This window comes from Salmo trutta, chromosome 27, assembly GCF_901001165.1.
Source record: "Salmo trutta chromosome 27, fSalTru1.1, whole genome shotgun sequence".
NCBI classification, from domain to species: Eukaryota; Metazoa; Chordata; class Actinopteri; order Salmoniformes; family Salmonidae; genus Salmo; species Salmo trutta.
The window spans coordinates 33,762,700-33,782,693 of NC_042983.1; the positions used below are offsets into that span (position 1 = coordinate 33,762,700).

Below are 19,994 nucleotides of genomic sequence, written 5' to 3' on the forward strand. Positions count from 1 at the left end.
CTTTTCTTTTGAAGAAGGTTGTGGGCGGTGTGGGGTGGGCATTTGTCCCACTGCTAATTCCAGGAATATCTCTCTTTTTTTCTCCTGTAACCTGCTATTTTTGTAATAATTTTTTATTTTGTCATTTGAATTTGCCTGCTAAATATTCATGTGGTGTTTTGTCCATGACAGCCATTCTCTCCTGGGCTCTGTGTGCCGAGGATTCTGCTGTGGTCTTTCTCTCATCGCTCTTTCTTTCTTTCTCTCACTTTCTTTCTCTCTCTCTCTCGCTCTCTCTCTGACTCTTTTTCTCTCTCTATCTCTCTCTCTGACTCTTTTTCTCTCTCTATCTCTCTCTCTGACTCTTTTTCTCTCTCTATCTCTCTCTCTGACTCTTTTTCCCTCTCTATCTCTCTCTCTGACTCTTTTTCTCGCTCTCTCTGTATCTGTCTCTCTCTCCTCTGTCTCTCTCTCGCTCGCTCTCTCTCTCTTCCTCATGTGGTGCTCTTGTTATGTGAGTTAGATCCTGTATATAACCATACTACAGATATATAGGATTTCATCTCAGTGGAAGAAGAGGATGTGTGTGTGTGTGGTGTTGCATGCGTGTATGTGTCTGTGCGTGTGTGTGTGTGAGCATTTGAGAGAGTGTATTTGAATGTGTCATTGTTCCCTGTCCCCTGGGTCTCTACCGTGTGACGTGTGTCTGTGTCCTGTGACAGTGTCTTAACTCCCTCACCCAAACCCTCACCCTCTAGCCATGGTGCTGGGGGGCTCAGCCATCCCACCAAGACCCCCAGGCCAAGCAGCCCTCCCTCAGCCCCCCAAGCTATCCCCTGACAGCCCCACTCCACCTGCACTGACATGGGCTGGGGAGTACAGCCTTAGCCCCTCCTGCTCCCTACGGGGATCTAGCAATGGTCAGGTTTCTCTTCCTCCATTTCCAATGTAGGAGCCTTGTGGCTTTCATAGGCCTGTGGTGCTGCTGGACCACAATACAGTAAATGTACTAACCCACAATTTTACTTCACAAATGCACTTTAATGTGTGGACACGTGCACACACAACACACATGGACATGGGCACAAACACATGCACACACACACATACAGTGCTTTCAGGAAAGTATTCAGACCCCTTGACCTTTTCCACATTTTGTTCCGTTACAACCTTAATCCAAAATGGATTAAATAAAAAAACATCCTCAGCCATCAACACACAATACCCCATAATGACAAAGCCAAAACGGAGTATTCAGACCCTTTGCTATGAGACTTGAAATTGAGCTCAGGTGCATCCTGTTTCCATTGATCATCCTTGAGATGTTTCTACAACTTGATTGGTTTACATGTGGTAAATTCAATTGATTGGACATGATTTGGAAAGGCACACCACCTGTCCATATGAGGTCCCACAGTTGACAGTGCATGTCAGAGCAAAAACCAGGCCATGAGGTCGATGGAATTGTCCGTAGAGATTCGAGACATGATTGTATTGAGACACAGATCTGGGGAAGGGTACCAAAAAATTCCTGCAAACTGAGAAATCGGGGGAGAAGGGCCTTGGTCAGGGAGGTGACCAAGTACTCGATGGTCGCTCTGACAGAGCTCTAGAGTTCCTCTGTGGAGACGGAAGAACCTTCCAGAAGGACAACCATCTCTGTAGCACACTACCAAACAGGCCTTTATGGTAGAGTGGCCAGAAGGAATCCACTGCTCAGTAAAAGGCACCTTACAGCACGCTTGGAGTTTGCCAAAAGGCACATAAAGACTCTCAGACCATGAGAAACGAGATTCTCTGGTCTGATGAAACCAAGATTAAACTATTTGGCCTGAATGCCAAGCGTCGCGTCTGGAGGAAACCTGGCACCATCCCTACGGTACAGCATGGTGGTGGCAACATCATGCTGTGGAGATGTTTTTCAGCGGCAGGGACTGGAAGACTAGTCAGGATCCAGGCAAAGTTTAACTAAGCAAAGTGCAGAGAAGATCCTTGATGAAAACCTGCTCCAGAGTGCTCAGGACCTCAGAATGGGGTGAAGGTTCACCTTCCAACAGGACAACGACTCTAAGCACACATCCAAGACAACACAGGAGTGGCTTCGGGACAAGTCTCTGAATGTCCTTGAGTAGCCCAGCCAGAGTCTGGACTTGAACCCGATCGAACATCTCTTGAGAGACCTGAAAATAGATGTGCAGCGACACCCCCCATCCAACGTGACAGAGCTTGAGAGGATCTACAGAGAAGAATGGGAGAAACTCTCCAAATACAGGTGTGCCAATACTTGTTGTGTCATACCTAAGAAGACTCGAGCTGTAATCACTGCTTAAGGTGCTTCAACAAAGTACTGAGTAAAGGGTCTGAATACTTATATAAATGTGATATTTCAGTTTTTCTTAATTCTTAATTCATTTTTTTGATAAATTAGCAAAAAAATCTTTTTGCTTTGTCATGTTGGGGTATTGTGTGTAGATTGATGAGGAAAAAACTATATTGAATCAGTTTTAGAATAAGACTGTAACATAACAAAATGTGCAAAAAGTTAAGGGGACTGAATACTTTCCGAAGGCACGCATACACATACATACATACATGCATACTACACAGATACATTCATCCACCTAATTGAGAAGAAAATGGTCTGGGGAGGCTAGGAGGAGGCTAGGGGGAGGGGGGAATGTGAGCCTTGTGGGAGGCTAGAGGGAGGGGAATGTGAGCCTTGTGGGAGGCTAGAGGGAGGGGGGAATGTGAGCCTTGTGGGAGGCTAGAGGGAGGGGAATGTGAGCCTTGTGGGAGGCTAGAGGGAGGGGAATGTGAGCCTTGTGGGAGGCTAGAGGGAGGGGGATTTGAGCCTTGTGGGAGGCTAGAGGGAGGGGTTTTGAGCCTTGTGGGAGGCTAGAGGGAGGGGAATGTGAGCCTTGTGGGAGGCTAGAGGGAGGGGGAATGTGAGCCTTGTGGGAGGCTAGAGGGAGGGGGATTTGAGCCTTGTGGGAGGCTAGAGGGAGGGGAATGTGAGCCTTGTGGGAGGCTAGAGGGAGGGGGGATTTGAGCCTTGTGGGAGGCTAGAGGGAGGGGGGATTTGAGCCTTGTGGGAGGCTAGAGGGAGGGGGGATTTGAGCCTTGTGGGAGGCTAGAGGGAGGGGGATTTGAGCCTTGTGGGAGGCTAGAGGGAGGGGGGATTTGAGCCTTGTGGGAGGCTAGAGGGAGGGGGATTTGAGCCTTGTGGGAGGCTAGAGGGAGGGGGGATTTGAGCCTTGTGGGAGGCTAGAGGGAGGGGGATTTGAGCCTTGTGGGAGGCTAGAGGGAGGGGGGATTTGAGTCTTGTGGGAGGCTAGAGGGAGGGGGATTTGAGCCTTGTGGGAGGCTAGAGGGAGGGGGGATTTGAGCCTTGTGGGAGGCTAGAGGGAGGGGGGATTTGAGCCTTGCAGGATGAACCGTTTGACACGCTAGCAGACCTCTAGAAAACAAGCTGTCTCTGGGTTAATTATATCTCCCCTTTGCTGTTAATAAACACATTTCTGATCAAGCACATCAAGAGGCCTGTGGTTAATTTCTCCTGCTCTGCGCTCACTAGCATGTTGCCCCCTTCATAGTGTATGGATTAATTCTAGTTAGATCAAAGAGCAGCTAAAGACCTTTGAATGGGAGAGGATTGCTGCAGTGAGGATGGCTTCATGTCAGACAGAATACTAGCATTCACCCTCTGTCTGTCCCTCCTCCCTTCATCTTTCTTTCCCTCCATCTCTTTTGCTCTGTCAAACTAACCCTATCTCTCTGTCCATTTTCTTATCTCCTCCTGGTTCATCTCTCTCTCGCTCTCTCTCTGTATATATCTCTCTCTCTCTCTCTCTCGCTCAAGCCCTTGTACTTGGCTTTAAGGACTTGAGGAGATGAGGTTAGATGAAATGTAGACCCCTGACTTTCATTTGCTACCAGTACCAGCAAAGCCCATTCAAACAGCATGGATAAGACATCACGGAGCAGCTATCCTGTGCGAACCCTCACACTCATGGACCCACAGCCCAGTGAGAGCCAGAGGGGGCCCTGCCTGTCTACCTGTCTCTGTCAGCCTGCCTGTCTGCTTGTGCTCTCCTTTTCATCTTCCTCTGTTGCCAGGGGTGAGAATGGGGGGACTGGGGGTGCTTAACCCCCCCCTTCCTGCTCCCGCAGTGCAACAGGAGCGAGGTTATTGGACAAGACGGGCTGCGTTATATAAGGGCTTATGTAAGAATGTATCTGTCTCCCAATACGCAAATGTGTGGGTGCCAACCAACCGCCCCATCATCTCTCAACAGAACGTACAGAATGTGTAGATTTAAAAACACGCACACACACACACACACACACACACACACACACACACACACACACACACACACACACACACACACACGTGTTTGTGCCTGTCTACTGTATCTATATAGGATCAGTGTGTATTTTCTGTGTGAGATATGGATATATTTTCTGTGTGAGATATGGATATATTTTCTATGGTATCTCTTCCCTCTCTGTGTCCCTGTCTGCCTCCATACATACGTAGGTAGTCTCAGATGTGAGCAGATGTTGTTTGAGGAGGGTGCATTATGGAGAAGAAGTTGGTGGACATTCATTCACTGTGAACTCTCGGTGGGTGGATGAGACGCTAGGAGTTAGATGATGATGGTGGCAGCAGTTGGAGAGCTATTATGAGACTATGTTCCATCACCGATCGGTTGGAGAGACCGATGCCTAACTTGACACACGAAGAGAACGCATTCATGTTAATGTATGCTTCAGGACTTGGGTCTATCTCTGGTGCTTTCAGAGAACTCTCATTCTCTCTGCTCTGGTGACAAGTTCTCTGGGACCTAACTTAGGCAAAGTCTTCTCTGGCTTCACTCACCCTGTTATCCTCATCTTCCCCCTCTCCCTTCAGCCCCTGTACCTATAGTGACGTTGAGGTCTCTGCTCTTTTCTGCCCAGGACTCAGAGCCTGGCAGTCTCCAGGACTGGCACCAGCCGAGGCCTCAGTCTGAACACACCGTGCCAACTGGCCAGCTCTCATGTGGCGTGCCACTGAGGAAATCACAAATATGTTCCCTAGCCTACAGTTCACCACTGCCCCCCCCCCCCTCTCTGACTCCTAGCTCTGTCAAACACTGCTTTCCTGAAAACTCAAACACCCTTTACCAAATTATACTTTTCTTCAACTTCGCTCTCTCTCTCTCTCTCTCTCTTCTACCTCTCTCTCTCTCTTCCATCTCTCTCTCTCTCTTCCATCTCTCTCTCTCTTCCACCTCTCTCTCTTCCACCTCTCTCTCTCGCTCTCTTCCACCTCTCTCTCTCTCTCTCTCTCTTCTACCTCTCTCTCTCTTCCACCTCTCTCTTTCTCTCTCTTCCACCTCTCTCTCTCTCTTCCACCTCTCTCTCTCTCTCTTCAACCTCTCTCTCTCTCTTCCACCTCTCTCTCTCTCTTCCACCTCTCTCTCTCTCTCTTCAACCTCTCTCTCTCTCTTCCACCTCTCTCTCTCACGCTCTCTCTCTCTCTCGCTCTCTCTCTCTCGCTCTCTCTCTCTCTCTCTTCCACCTCTCTCTCTCTCTCTCGCTCTCTCTCTCTCTCTCTTCCACCTCTCTCTCTCTCATCTCTCTCTCTTTCTCTCTCTCTCTCTGATACCACTATCTACTGCTCCTCACACATGAGCCAGATGCTGCTGTTTCTTGGTTTTCTTCTTTCACCACAGTGGAAAACAAAATCATTTCAAGACTCAAGACAGAACATCCCCATCCAGTACTGTATTCATCCCCTGTCCTCTGAATGTCTGAGTAGTTGAGTGTAGTAGTGAGTTCTAAAGGATTTTTTTCCAATCTCAAGGTTCTACATAGCTGGCGGAGTGCAGTGGGAGTCTCTCTCTCTCTCTCTCTCTCTCTCTCTCTGTCAGCCATAGTGGTAGCCTGAAGAAGCCAGTTTGTCTGTATCGAGCAGAGCAGCAGTGTTTCGTCAGACATGTGTTTTGAGGCGTGCTATCAGAGCCACATTAGGCAGGAAAGGGTGAGAAGGGATGATAAATGCAGGGGCACCCTAGCAGAAATTACTGGAGCCATATGCAAAGCGTCCAGTTTTGTTTGATGTAAAACCAAAGGACCACCATGACAAAAGTGCCAGCCAGTGCAGCAAGACAGCAGCCCCTCATCTGAATACACACAGCTGTGTGTGTGTGTGTGTGTGTGTGTGTGTGTGTGTGTGTGTGTGTGTGTGTGTGTGTGTGTGTGTGTGTGTGAGAGTGAGTGAGTGAGTGAGTGAGTGAGTGAGTGAGTGAGTGAGTGAGTGAGTGAGTGAGTGAGTGAGTGAGTGAGTGAGTGAGTGAGTGAGTGAGTGAGTGAGTGAGTGAGTGAGTGAGTGAGTGAGTGAGTGAGTGAGTGAGTGAGTGAGTGAGTGAGTGAGTGAGTGAGTGAGTGAGTGAGTGAGTGAGTGTTGTCTGTATTATTCCCTGTCCTGCCTATCCATTCTCAGGTGCTTTGTGTGTGTGTGTTGTCTGTATTATTCCCTGTCCTGCCTATCCATTCTCAGGTGCTTTGTGTGTGTGTGTTGTCTGTATTATTCCCTGTCCTGCCTATCCATTCTCAGGTGCTTTGTGTCAGTCAGGGGTGTTTCTCAATCAAATCAAATAAAATGTTATTTGTCACATACACATGGTTAGCAGATGTTAATGCGAGTGTAGCGAAATGCTTGTGCTTCTAGTTCCGACTATGCAGTAATATCTAACAAGTAATGTAACAAATTCACAACAACTACCTTATACACACAAGCGTAAAGGAATGAATAAGAACATGTACATATAAATATATGGATGAGCGATGGCCGAACGGCATAGGCAAGATGCATTAGATGGTATAGCGTACAGTATATACATATGAGATGAGTAGTGTATGTATGTAAACATTATATAAAGTGGCATTGTTTAAAGTGGCTAGTGATACATTTATTACATCCAATTTTTAATTATTAAAGTGGCTAGAGATAAGTCAGTATGTTGGCAGCAGCCACTCAATGTTAGTGATGGCTGATTAACAGTCTGATGGCCTTGAGATAGAAGCTGTTTTTCAGTCTCTCGGTCCCTGATTTGATGCACCTGTACTGACCTCGCCTTCTGGATGATAGTGGGGTGAACAGGCAGTGGCTCGGGTGGATGTTGTCCTTGATGATCTTTCTGGCCTTCCGGTGACATCGGGTGGTGTAGGTGTCCTGGAGGGCAGGTAGTTTGCACCCGGTGATGCGTTGTGCAGACCGCACCACCCTCTGGAGAGCCTTACGGTTGTGGGCGGAGCAGTTGCCGTACCAGGCGGTGATACAGCCCGACAGGATGCTCTCGATTGTGCATCTGTAAACGTTTGTGAGTGTTTTTGGTGACACGCCAAATTTCTTCACCCTCCTGAGGTTGAATAGGCGCTGTTGCACCTTTTTCACCACGTTGTCTGTGTGGGTGGACCATTTCAGTTTGTCCGTGATGTGTACGCCGAGGAACTTAAAACTTTCCACCTTCTCCACTACTGTCATGTCGATGTGGATAGGGGGCTGCTCCCTCTTCTGTTTCCTGAAGTCCACAATCATCTCCTTTGTTTTGTTTTGTTGACATTGAGTGTGAGGTTATTTTCCTGACACCACACTCCGAGGGCCCTCACCTCCTCCCTGTAGGCTGTCTCGTCGTTGTTGGTAATCAAGCCTACCACGGTAGTGTCGTCTGCAAACTTGATGATTGAGTTGGAGACGTACATAGCCACGCAGTCATGGGTGAACATGGAGTACAGGAGAGGGCTGAGAATGCACTCTTGTGGGGCCCCAGTGTTGAGTATCAGCGGGTGGAGATGTTGTTTCCTACCCTCACCACCTGGGGGCAGCCCGTCAGGAAGTTCAGGACCCAGTTGCACAGGGCGGGGTCGAGACCAAGGGTCTCGAGATTAATGACGAGTTTGGAGGGTACTATGGTGTCAAATGCTGAGCTGTAGTCGATGAACAGCATTCTTACATAAGTATTCCTCTTGTCCAGATGGGTTAGGGCAGTGTGATTGCGTTGTCTCTCGACCTACTGGGCCGGTAAGCAAATTGGAGTGGGTCTAGGGTGTCAGGTAGGGTGGAGGTGATATGGTCCTTGACTAGTCTCTCAAAGCACTTCATGATGACGGAAGTGAGTGCTACAGGGTGGTAGTCATTTAGCTCAGTTACCTTAGCTTTCTTGGGAACAGGAACAATGGTGGTCCTCTTGAAACACGTGGCAACAGCAGACTGGGATAAGGATTGATTGAATATGTCCGTAAACACGCCAATATGCATACTACCGTGCTCCACACTCTCATGCTCCGAGTGCTTTCTCTGACCACGTTCTCGTGAGGACGTGATTGTGGAGAATGCATGAAACAGTACATTTGAGTATCTCCGGTAGGCCTACCAGAGTGGCCTACCATCATAAACAATGGAGAAAATGTATCCCATAACATTTTAACATGGAAATAGCTGTTCTATCATTCAGCATACAGTAGCAGCCAATGTGTGGTGTTAACTTTTGGGATTCCTTTGTATGCATGTTGAACTAGTGGAAAGGGTGGATTACTGAATCAAACGCGCCAACTAAACTGACTTTTTTGGGATATAAAGAAGGACTTTATCAAACAAAACGACAATTTGTTGTGTTGCTGGGACCCTTGGGATTGCATACAGAGGAAGATCTTCAAAGGTAAGTGATTTATTTTGTTGCTATTTCTGACTTTTGGGACGCCTCTGCTGGTTTGGAAAATGTTTTTAATGCTTTTGTATGTGTGGCGCTGCCCTCAGATAATCGCATGGTATGCTTTCGCCGTAAAGCCTTTTTGAAATCTGACAACGCAGTTGGATTAACAAGAAGTTAAGCTTTTAAATGATGTAGGACACTTGTATGTTCATGAATGTTTAATATTACAATTTTGTAATTTGAATTTGTCGTGCTCCAGCTTCACCGGATGTTGTCGATTTTGATCCCGTTAACGGGATCCATGTGCTATCACCACTTCATTAAGTCAGGATTCCTATTTGACTCAGCCAATCCTCCTTGCCCCATCCAACATTTCCTCATCTCCCACCCCTTCTAATGCGACTATCCCCGATGCTTCCCCCTCTTTTTCCCCTGCCCCGCTACATAGTTTTTTCCCTACAGGCAGTCACTGAGTCCTAGGTGTTAAAGGAGCTCCTTAAACTTGACCCCCAAAAAACATCTGGGTCAGATGGTTTTGACCCTTTCTTCTTTAACCTCTCTTTGGCAGGTGGGACGCTACCCACGGTTCACACAATTCAACAGCCAGTGAAAAATCAGAGCGCCAAATTCAAAACAACATAATGTCATAATTCAAAGTTCTCAAACATACGACTATTTTACACCATTTTAAAGGTACACTTCTTCTTAATGTAACCACATTGTCCGATTTCAAAAAGGCTTTACGGTGAAAGCATAAAGTTAGATTATGTTAGGACAGGTACAACACAAGAAAAACCACACAGCCATTTTCCAAGCAGGAGAGGGGTCACAAATAACAGAAATACAGCTAATATTAAGCACTAACCTTTGACGATCTTCATCAGATGACACTCCTAGGAGTCAATGTTAGGCAATACATGTATGTTTTGTTCGATAAAGTTCATATTTATATCCAAAAACAGTATTTTACATTGGCGCGTGATGTTCAGAAAATATTTTGCCTCCAATACTGGCGGTGAATCAGCACAACAATTTACAAAAATACTCATCATAAACGTTGATAAAATATTAAACTGTTATTCAAAGAATTATAGATAACCATCTTCTTTATGCAACCGCTGCGACAGATTTCAAAAAAGCTTCACGGGGAAAGCACACTTTGCAATAATCTGAGTACGGCGCTCAGATACATACACCAGGCAATACAGACCCGCCATTTTGGAGTCATCTAAAATCATAAATAGCATTATAAATATTCACTTACCTTTGATGATCTTCATCAGGAGGCACTTCCAGGAATCCCAGGTCCACAATAAATGTTGTTTTGTTCGATAAAGTCCATCATTTATGTCCAAATACCTCCTTGTTGTTTGCACGTTCAATAAGCTACTCCAAATGTAGGAAGCGCACCCAAAATTTCACGACGAAAAGTTTAAAAAAAGTTATATTTACATTCGCTGAAACATGTCAAACGTTGTATAGCATCAATCTTTAGGGCCTTTTTAAACAAAAAACTTCAATAATATTCCAACCGGACGATTCCAATGTCTTGAAAAACATTTTGGAACACTGATACCTCATCACATGAACGCGCGCCACAAAACTCATGTCATTTTCTGAGTCACCAACTTCCCGGCCTTCTTGTTCACTCTCTGTTCACTGCAAAAGCCTGAAACTAGGTTCTAAAGACTGTTGACATCTAGTGGAAGCCTTAGGAAGTGCAAAATTAACCCTAAGTCACTGTGTGTTAGATAGGCAATGACTTGAAAAGACTACAAGAACCAGATTTCCCACTTCCTGGTTGGATTTTTCTCAGGTTTTTGCCTGCCATTTGATTTCTGTTATACTCACAGACATCATTCAAACAGTTATAGAAACTTCAGAGTGTTTTCTATCCAAATCTACTAATAATATGCATATTCTAGTTCCTGGGCCCGAGTAGTAGGCCGTTTAATTTGGGTACGTTTTTCATCCGGCTGTGAAAATACTGCCCCCTACCCAAGAGAGGTTAAGGTTGCTGCCGCTTTCATCGCCAAGCCTATATCCAACCTTTTTAACCTGTCTCTCCTTTCTGCGGAGGTTCCCATTGCTTGGAAGGCAGCCACAGTATGTCCTTTATTTAAAGGGGGAGATCAAGCTGATTCCGTTATAGGCCTATTTATATTTTGCCCTGTTTATCAAAAGTGCTTTCTTGATGTCTATAGTATTCTCTCGGGTATGCCATATGGTTTCCGCTCAGGTTATGGATGTGTTACTGCAACCTAAAAGGTCCTCAATGATGTCACAATTGCCCTTGATTCTAAGCAATATTGTGCTTCTATTTGTATTGACTTGGCCAAAGCTTTTGATATGTTAGACCATTCTATTCTTTTGGGCCAGCTAAGGAGTATTGATGTCTCTGAGGGGTCTTTGGACTGGTTTGCTAACTACCTCTCTAAAAGAGTGCAGTGTATAAAGTCAGAAAATCTGCTGTCTCAGCCACTGCCTGTCACCAAGGGAGTACCCCAAGGCTCGATCCTAGGCCCCACACTCTTCTCAATTTACATCAATAACATAGCTCAGGCAGTAGGAAGCTCTCTCATCCATTTATATGCAGATGATATTCTTACACTCAGCTGGCCCCTCCCTGGATTTTCTGTTAAATGCTCTACAACAAAGCTTTCTTAGTGTCCAACAAGCTTTCTTTATCCTTAACCTTGTTCTGAACACCTCTAAAACAAAGACCATGTGGTTTGGTAAGAAGAATGCCCCTCCTCCCACAGGTGTTAAAACTACCTCTGAGGGTTTAGCACTTGAGGTAGTCACCTCATACAAGTACTTGGGAGTATGGCTAGACAGTGCACTGTCCTTCTCTCAGCACATATCAAAGCTGCAGGGTAAAGTTAAATCTACACTTGGTTTCCTCTATTGAAATCGTTCCTCTTTCACCCCAGCTGCCAAATGAACCCTGATTCAGATGACCATCCTACCCATGCTAGATCTCACCAGGGGTGATGGTCGGATTCGTGTTTATCGTCGAAGGAATGAGCGTTACACAGAGGCCTGTACTCGGGAGCGGGATTGATTTGGAGGGTCTGTCATGGTCTGGGGTGGTGTGTCACTGCATCATCGGACTGAGCTTGTTGTCAGTGCAGGAAATCTCAACGCTGTGCGTTACAGGGAAGACATCCTCCTCCATCATGTGGTACCCTTCCTGCAGGCTCATCCTGACATGACCCTCCAGCATGACAATGCCACTAGCCATACTGCTCGTTCTGTGCGTGATTTCCTGCAAGACAGGAATGTCAGTGTTCTGCCATGACCAGCGAAGAGCCCGGATCTCAATCCCATTGAGCACGTCTGGATCGGAGGGTGAGGGCTATGGCCATTCCCCTCAGAAATGTCCGGGAACTTGCAGGTGCCTTGACGGAAGAGTGGGGTAACATCTCACAGCAAGAACTGTCAAATCTGGTGCAGTCCATGAGGACTGTACTTAATGCAGCTGGTGGCCACACCAGATACTGACTGTTACTTTTGATTTTGACCCCCCTTTGTTCAGGGACACATTATTCAATTTCTGTTAGTTACATGTCTGTGGAACTTGTTCAGTTTATGTCTCAGTTGTGGAATCTTGTTATGTTTATACAAATATTGACACATGTTAAGTTTGCTGAAAATAAACACAGTTGATAGTGATAAGACGTTTCTTTTTTTGCTGGATTTATATATTTTCACAGCATATTGGCTTTGCTTGTATTGCCCTACCAGTGCATTGTTGTTCGGGACATTAAATATAGTATATACTTAAAAGTTGGCTATATGATCACACCGGAAATAGATCCGTTGTTGTATTACTTTTGAAGCACAGCTGAGTGAGCATACATTTGAAATCATTTGCTTTTCATTTTTATTTACTGGGCCGATGGTGCCTGCATCTGATGGTCAGTCTAAGCGGAGGGAGAGAGCAGCAGACTGAGGGTGCTCTACAACGTCCCTTGGGGGTTGAAGCTGTTAAGGAGCCTTTTGGTCCTAGACTTAGCGCTCCGGTATCGCTTGCAGTGCGGTAGCAGAGGGAACAGTCTATGACTTGGGTGACTGGAGTCCTTGACTATTTTTGGGGTTCAAGTCGCAGCGTCTCTTTACCCATAGATTGGTTCGCTGTTGTATATACAGTTGAAGTGGGAAGTTTACATACACTTAGGTTGGAGTCATTAAGACTTGTTTCTCAACCGCTCCACAAATTTCTTGTTAACAAACTATAGTTTTGGCAAGTCGGTTAGGACATCTACTGTGTGCATGACACAAGTAATTTTTCCAACAATTGTTTACAGACAGATTATTTCACTTATAATTCACTGTATCACATTTCAAGTGGGTCAGGAGTTCACATACACTAAGTTGACTGTACCTTTAAACAGCTTGGAAAATTCCAGAAAATGATGTCATGGCTTTAGAAACTTTTGATAGACTAATTGACATCATTTGAGTCAATTGGAGGTGTACCTGTGGATGTATTTCAAGGCCTTCCTTCAAACCGAGTGCCTCTTTGCTTGACATCATGGGAAAATCAAAAGAAATCTGCCAAGACCTCAGAAAATAAATTGTAGACCTCTACAAGTCTGGTTCATCCTTGGGAGCAATTTCCAAACACCTGAAGGTACCACGTTCATCTGTACAAACAATAGTACGCAAGTATAAACACCATGGGACCACGCAGCCGTCATACCGCTCAGGAAGGAGACGTGTTCTGTCTGCTAGAGATGAACATACTTTGGTGTGAAAAGTGTAAATCAATCCCATAACAACAGCAAAGGACCTTGTGAAGATGCTGGAGGAAACAGGTACAAAAGTATCTATATCCACAGTAAAACGAGTCCTATATCGACATAACCTGAAAGGCCACTCAGCAAGGAAGAAGCCCCTGCTTTAAAACCGCCATAAACAAAGCCAGACTACGGTTTGCAACTGCACATGGGAACAAAGATTGTACTTTTTGGAGAAATGTCCTGTGGTCTGATGAAACAAAAATATAACTGTTTGGCCATAATGACCATTGTTATGTTTGGAGGAAAAAGGGGGATGTTTGCAAGCCGAAGAACACCATCCCAACCTTGAAGCATAGGGGTAGCAGCGTCATGTTGTGGGGGTGCTTTGCTGCAGGAGGGACTGGTGCACTTCACATATAGATGGCATCATGAGGAACGAAAATGATGTGGATATATTGAAGCAACATCTCAAGACATCAGTCAGGAAGTTAAAGCTTGGTTGCAAATGGGTCTTCCAAATGGACAATGACCCCAAGCATACTTCCAAAGTTGTGGCAAAATGGCTTAAGGACAACAAAGTCAAGGTATTGGAGTGGCCATCACAAAGCCCTGACCTCAATCCTATAGAACATTTGTGGGCAGAACTGAAAAAGTTTGTGCGAGCAAGGAGGCCTACAATCCTGACTCAGTTAAACCAGCTCTATCAGGAGGAATGTGCCAAAATTCACCCAACTTTTTGTGGGTAGCTTGTGGAAGGCTACCCGAAACATTTGACCGAAGTTAAACAATTTAATGGCAATGCTACCAAATACTAATTGAGTGTATGTGAACTTCTGACCCACTGGGAATGTGATGAAAAAATAAAAGCTGAAATAAATCATTCTCTCTACTATTATTCTGACATTTCACATTCTTAAAATAAAGTGGTGATCCTAACTGACATAAGACTGAGTTTTTACTAGGATTAAATGTCAGGAATTATGAAAAACTGAGTTTAAATGTATTTGGCTAAGGTGTATGTAAACTTCCGACTTCAACTGTATAACTGACAGCGCTCACTCTCTCCCAGTTGCTTGTTGATATATGTTGATCTATCGAGTTTAAAGGCTTGATTTAAAATATGTTGTCTGGCTTCTACATGCAATCACAGTTTTGACGGTACAAAACAGAGCTACTCCCTCCCCATGCGTCCTATCATTACGCGCATGCTGCCTGCCATTGGTTCTTTTTGAATTACTCTTTTGATTGATTCGAGAATCAATATTATTATTTTTTTGAACTGCAGGCCGCAATGAATCAATGAATCGAAATGAAGGATTGATACGCGCTCTTTCGGCTCAGCGCATCATCTCCAGAGACGTGGTCAGGCCAACAGCTGTGCGCACAAGAAAATAGAACATGCTGCAGGCAGAATAGAGATGTATTCTGCTTAAAATTGTACTAATATTGAGCACATATTACTTTTTATTGCTTTATATGAAATAAACATGATTTTTAAAAAGTATCCTCGAAATCAAGCATTTTTGGCCACAGATATCACCTTAATTGTATTGTGAAATCCTGGAGGGACTGATCTATGCTGTATTAGAGATGAAATACAGAAAATGTATCTGTTGATGAATAGTCTCAGAGAGCCTCTCATTTTCATGTAAGGATATAGTCTAAATTAGACTGTTTAAGTGCCCCGGCTACAAAGCTGATGTGAATGATTTGGTTTGATTTGTCTGCTTCTGAAAGAGGCCTCTATACCTAGACCAAGGCCTTTCTACTCCACAACACATTGTACACCTACTGAATTCTTCTATCCGACACCGTGATGATGTACAAATGGTCTTCATTGGCCATTCATTTCAAAGCTGTACTACCTCAGCGTTGTGACGGAAGGCAGCTCGATGGCGGTCTCTGAAATGAAGGCCGGTTATCCGTCTGAAAAGGATACTCACAATAGCCTTTGTGAAGATTTCCCCTCAATAGACTGCCATTATTTTCACCTGTGTTGTTTTCTTTATTTTCGCGATCATCTTTGCTTTAGTACATTAAATTTTTGACGAGTTTGTGAAATGTATCTCACCCCTCCCACCTCCGGTATCTCCTTTCACCGGAGATTGTTTAGTTGTTTGTCTGTTTGCAGTTGATGTTTCAATGATCATATTGTTTTGGTGGTGTTTTGTTTTGGTGGTGATGTTTCACGATGCAGATTGAATTGTGTGTGCGCGTGTGCTTGCTGATATCTATTTGCTGCTTTGTAGTGCTCTGCATCAGGACTGTCTAGACTGACTGACCCCTCCTAAGAGCAGATCAGATTAATCAGCCACAGATCTCCTCTCTAACCTCAGCTGGCTTTGTTACCCACTGTGTCTGTTTGTCTGTCTGTATGTATGGTCTAAAGTCATGTAGTCTCTCTCTCTCTCTCTCTCTCTCTCTCTCTCTCTCTCTCTCTCTCTCTTAAATTTCAATTTAAGGGGCTTTATAGGCATGGGAAACATATTTTTACATTGTCAAAGCAAGTGAAGTAGATAAAAGTGAAATAAACAATAAAAAATGTACAGTAAACATTACACTCACAAAAGTTCCAAAAGAATAAAGACATTTCAAATGTCATATTATGTCTATATAGAGTGATGTAACGATGTGCAAATAGTTCAAATGTAAAAAGGGAAATAAAAGAACATAAATATGGGTTGTATTTACAATGGTGTTTGTTCTTCACTGGCTGCCCTTGTGGCAACAGGTCACACATATTGCTGCTGTGATGGCACACTGTGGTATTTCACCCAATAGATATGGGAGTTTATCAAAATTGGATTTGTTTTCAAATTCATTGTGTATCTGTGTAATCTGAGGGAAACGTGTCATTAAAATGGTCATATATTGGGCAGGAGGTTGGGAAGTGCAGCTCAGTTTCTATCTCACTTTGTGGGCAGAGTGCATATACTGTAGCCTGTCTTCTCTTGAGAGCCAGGTCTGCCTACGGCCTACGGCGGTCTTTCTCAATAGCAAGGCTATGCTCACTGAGTCTGTACATAGTCAAAGATTTCCTTTATTTTGGGTCAGTCTTAGTGGTCAGGTATTCTGCCACTGTGTACTCTCTGTTTAGGGCCAAATAGCCTTCTATTTTGCTCTGTTTTTTTGTCAATTGTTTCCAATGTGTCAAGTAATAATTTTTTTGTTTTCTCATGAGTTGGTTTTCTCTTGCTCTCTCTCTCTCTCTCTCTCTCTTTATTTTCTCTCTATCCCCCCCTCTCTCTCTCTCTCTTTCTTTCTCTCTCTCTCTCTTCCTCTCTCTCTCCCTCTCTCTCCCTCTCGTTCTCTCTCTCTCTGTGTCTCTCTCGCTCTCTGTGTTTGTCTCCTCGACACACACACTGCTCTTCCTCCCCACAAACACACACACACACACGTTACCATGGCGATATAATTGAAAATCATTACGTCTCAAACAAGTATTGTTGAGGTGACTATTCATAATTCTCCTCTCTCATGTTTTTTTTGTACTCTTCTTTTTTTTCTCTGAGTGAAAAGGAGGAAAAATCCATCCTAGTCTGTTGTGTACGGAAAGGATTTGTTCATTTTCCTTTTTTCTCCTTCCCTTCCTCCTTTTCAGGCCAGTGTAGGAAACCAACCTACTTTAAGAGTTCACTTGAATCTTAAGGGATTCATCATGACATATGTACTGGCTGCGGCTGATATAGCTGTAAGGTGTTACCCTGGCACATTGATCTAATGCGCATGTTCACTCCCGAGGTTTCAGGACGTGCTTCTATTTGCATAAGGCCCTGGGCAAGGTTCTTTCTACCATTGATTGGTCTGTCCATGAGAGCCCAGTGCCTTCTCTCATTGATCACTCTGTTTTTTTCCCAGAGACAGTGCTACAGAGAGTTCAAATCCAATATCTCAGACCTGCTGGGGAAAGAGAGGAGGGGAGCAGAGGAGGAGGAAAGGAGAGTGGAAAGTTTACCAGTGATATCTTCATAATGCTTCACACTCCTGACTCCTCTCAATTCAGGTTCACTTTCTCTTTCACCCTTCTGGTTACCTCTTCATCCTCTCCCTTCTTCACTTCCTTTATCCTCTTATCTAATGGTGTGTTCATGCAAATATACTTGTAATAAACAAAACACACACACACACAGCTCCATCTGAGCCCCACCGTACATACCTGAGTTTCATTAGCTTCCATCCCACTTCCCTTCCCTCCACCCACTTCCCTTCCCTCCCTCCTTCCTCGCCCTCTATTTCAACCCTCGCTTTCTAACAATGTGGTGGAGAGAGACATACTTTTTTTACCCTGATTATCCTGCCATGAACATGTTTCTGTCTCTCACCGTCTCTCTCTCATCTCTCTCTCCATCGCTCACATCTCTCTCTCTGTCTCTCTCCCCGTATCTCTCTTTGTCTCCCTCTCTTCATCTCTCTCATCTTTCTCTCCGTCTCTCTCTCCCTGTCTCTCTCCATCTCTCTCGTCTCTCTCTCCATCTCTCTCTCCTTTTTGTCTCCATCTCTTCTCAGATTAAACCCGCCACTGATGGCATAGACCAAACAAAAAGGGATTTTTTGTGTACATTCAGCAAGCTGTCAGAGGGCACGTGTGTATCATTCTAATTTTACACACGCACTCGCACACACTGCTCAGGGCGGTCAGGCTGGCGTGGTGTGTGTGTGCGGTGTGTAGCAGCAGCAGTGAAGGTGGCGGTGGTGGTTAGACCCCCATGATGCATCTCTCTTGGTTTTACTCTCCTAGCTGAACCCAGAGCTTTGTATCTCTCCCTCTCTCTCTCTCCGCCTCAGAGGTGAACTCTCCCTCTACCACTCTGCCTTAGCCCCTCCGTCACTCTGTCCCTCTCTCTCTGTCTCAGAGGTGAACTCTACCACTCTGCCTTAGCCCCTCTTTCACTCTGTCCCTCTCTCTCTGTCTCAGAGGTGAACTCTACCACTCTGCCTTAGCCCCTCTTTCACTCTGTCTCTCTTTCTCTGTCTCAGAGGTGAACTCTCCCTCTACCACTCTGTCTTAGCTCCTCCGTCACTCTGTCCCTCTCTCTCCGCCTCAGAGGTGAACTCTCCCTCTACCACTCTGTCTTAGCCCCTCCGTCACTCTGTCCCTGTCTCTCCGCCTCAGAGATGAACTCTCCCACTCTGTCTTAGCCCCTCCGTCACTCTGTCCCTCTCTCTCCGCCTCAGAGGTGAACTCTACCACTACCACTCTGCCTTAGCCCCTCCTTCACTCTGTCCCTCTCTCTCCGCCTCAGAGGTGAACTCTCCCTCTACCACTCTGCCTTAGCCCCTCCTTCACTCTGTCGCTCTGCCTCTATCCCGCTCACCCTCTTCTTCATCCTCTCTGCACTTGTCCCTCTGTCCAGTCCTCGTTTCCATCCCTGACATGTAGTTAGTGATCTCTGTGTTGTCTGCCAGCTGCTCTGGACAGTGGAGGGGTAGACTGCAGAGAGGAGATTGATGGTTGAGAATAAGGAGTCTACAGATAGCCAGATAGCCTGTGTTGTCTGCTAGCTGCTCTGGACAGTGGAGGGGTAGACTGCAGAGAGGAGATTGATGGTTGAGAATAAGGAGTCTACAGATAGCCAGATAGCCTGTGTTGTCTGCTAGCTGCTCTGGACAGTGGAGGGGTAGACTGCAGAGAGGAGATTGATGGTTGAGAATAAGGAGTCTACAGATAGCCAGATAGCCTGTGTTGTCTGCCAGCTGCTCTGGACAGTGGAGGGGTAGACTGCAGAGAGGAGATTGATGGTTGAGAATAAGGAGTCTACAGATAGCCAGATAGCCTGTGTTGTCTGCTAGCTGCTCTGGACAGTGGAGGGGTTGACTGCAGAGAGGAGATTGATGGTTGAGAATAAGGAGTCTACAGATAGCCAGATAGCCTGTGTTGTCTGCTAGCTGCTCTGGACAGTGGAGGGGTAGACTGCAGAGAGGAGATTGATGGTTGAGAATAAGGAGTCTACAGATAGCCAGATAGCCTGTGTTGTCTGCTAGCTGCTCTGGACAGTGGAGGGGTAGACTGCAGAGAGGAGATTGATGGTTGAGAATAAGGAGTCTACAGATAGCCAGATAGCCTATGTTGTCTGCTAGCTGCTCTGGACAGTGGAGGGGTAGACTGCAGAGAGGAGATTGATGGTTGAGAATAAGGAGTCTACAGATAGCCAGATAGCCTGTGTTGTCTGCTAGCTGCTCTGGACAGTGGAGGGGTAGACTGCAGAGAGGAGATTGATGGTTGAGAATAAGGAGTCTACAGATAGCCAGATAGCCTGTGTTGTCTGCTAGCTGCTCTGGACAGTGGAGGGGTAGACTGCAGAGAGGAGATTGATGGTTGAGAATAAGGAGTCTACAGATAGCCAGATAGCCTGTGTTGTCTGCTAGCTGCTCTGGACAGTGGAGGGGTAGACTGCAGAGAGGAGATTGATGGTTGAGAATAAGGAGTCTACAGATAGCCAGATAGCCTGTGTTGTCTGCCAGCTGCTCTGGACAGTGGAGAGGTAGACTGCAGAGAGGAGATTGATGGTTGAGAATAAGGAGTCTACAGATAGCCAGATAGCCTGTGTTGTCTGCCAGCTGCTCTGGA

The 19,994-nt window shown here is 45.5% G+C and overlaps 1 protein-coding gene and 1 long non-coding RNA gene across 4 annotated transcripts in view; both read left to right on the plus strand.

The window, feature by feature from the left end:
• Positions 1-19,994, plus strand: part of LOC115164920 (cotranscriptional regulator FAM172A homolog) — a 302,236-nt gene that overhangs the window by 163,702 nt on the left and 118,540 nt on the right. The window lies entirely within an intron of this gene.
• Positions 6,418-6,619, plus strand: LOC115164921 (uncharacterized). Its single transcript, XR_003870028.1, has 2 exons — positions 6,418-6,526; positions 6,584-6,619. It is a non-coding gene; the product is annotated as an uncharacterized LOC115164921 (long non-coding RNA).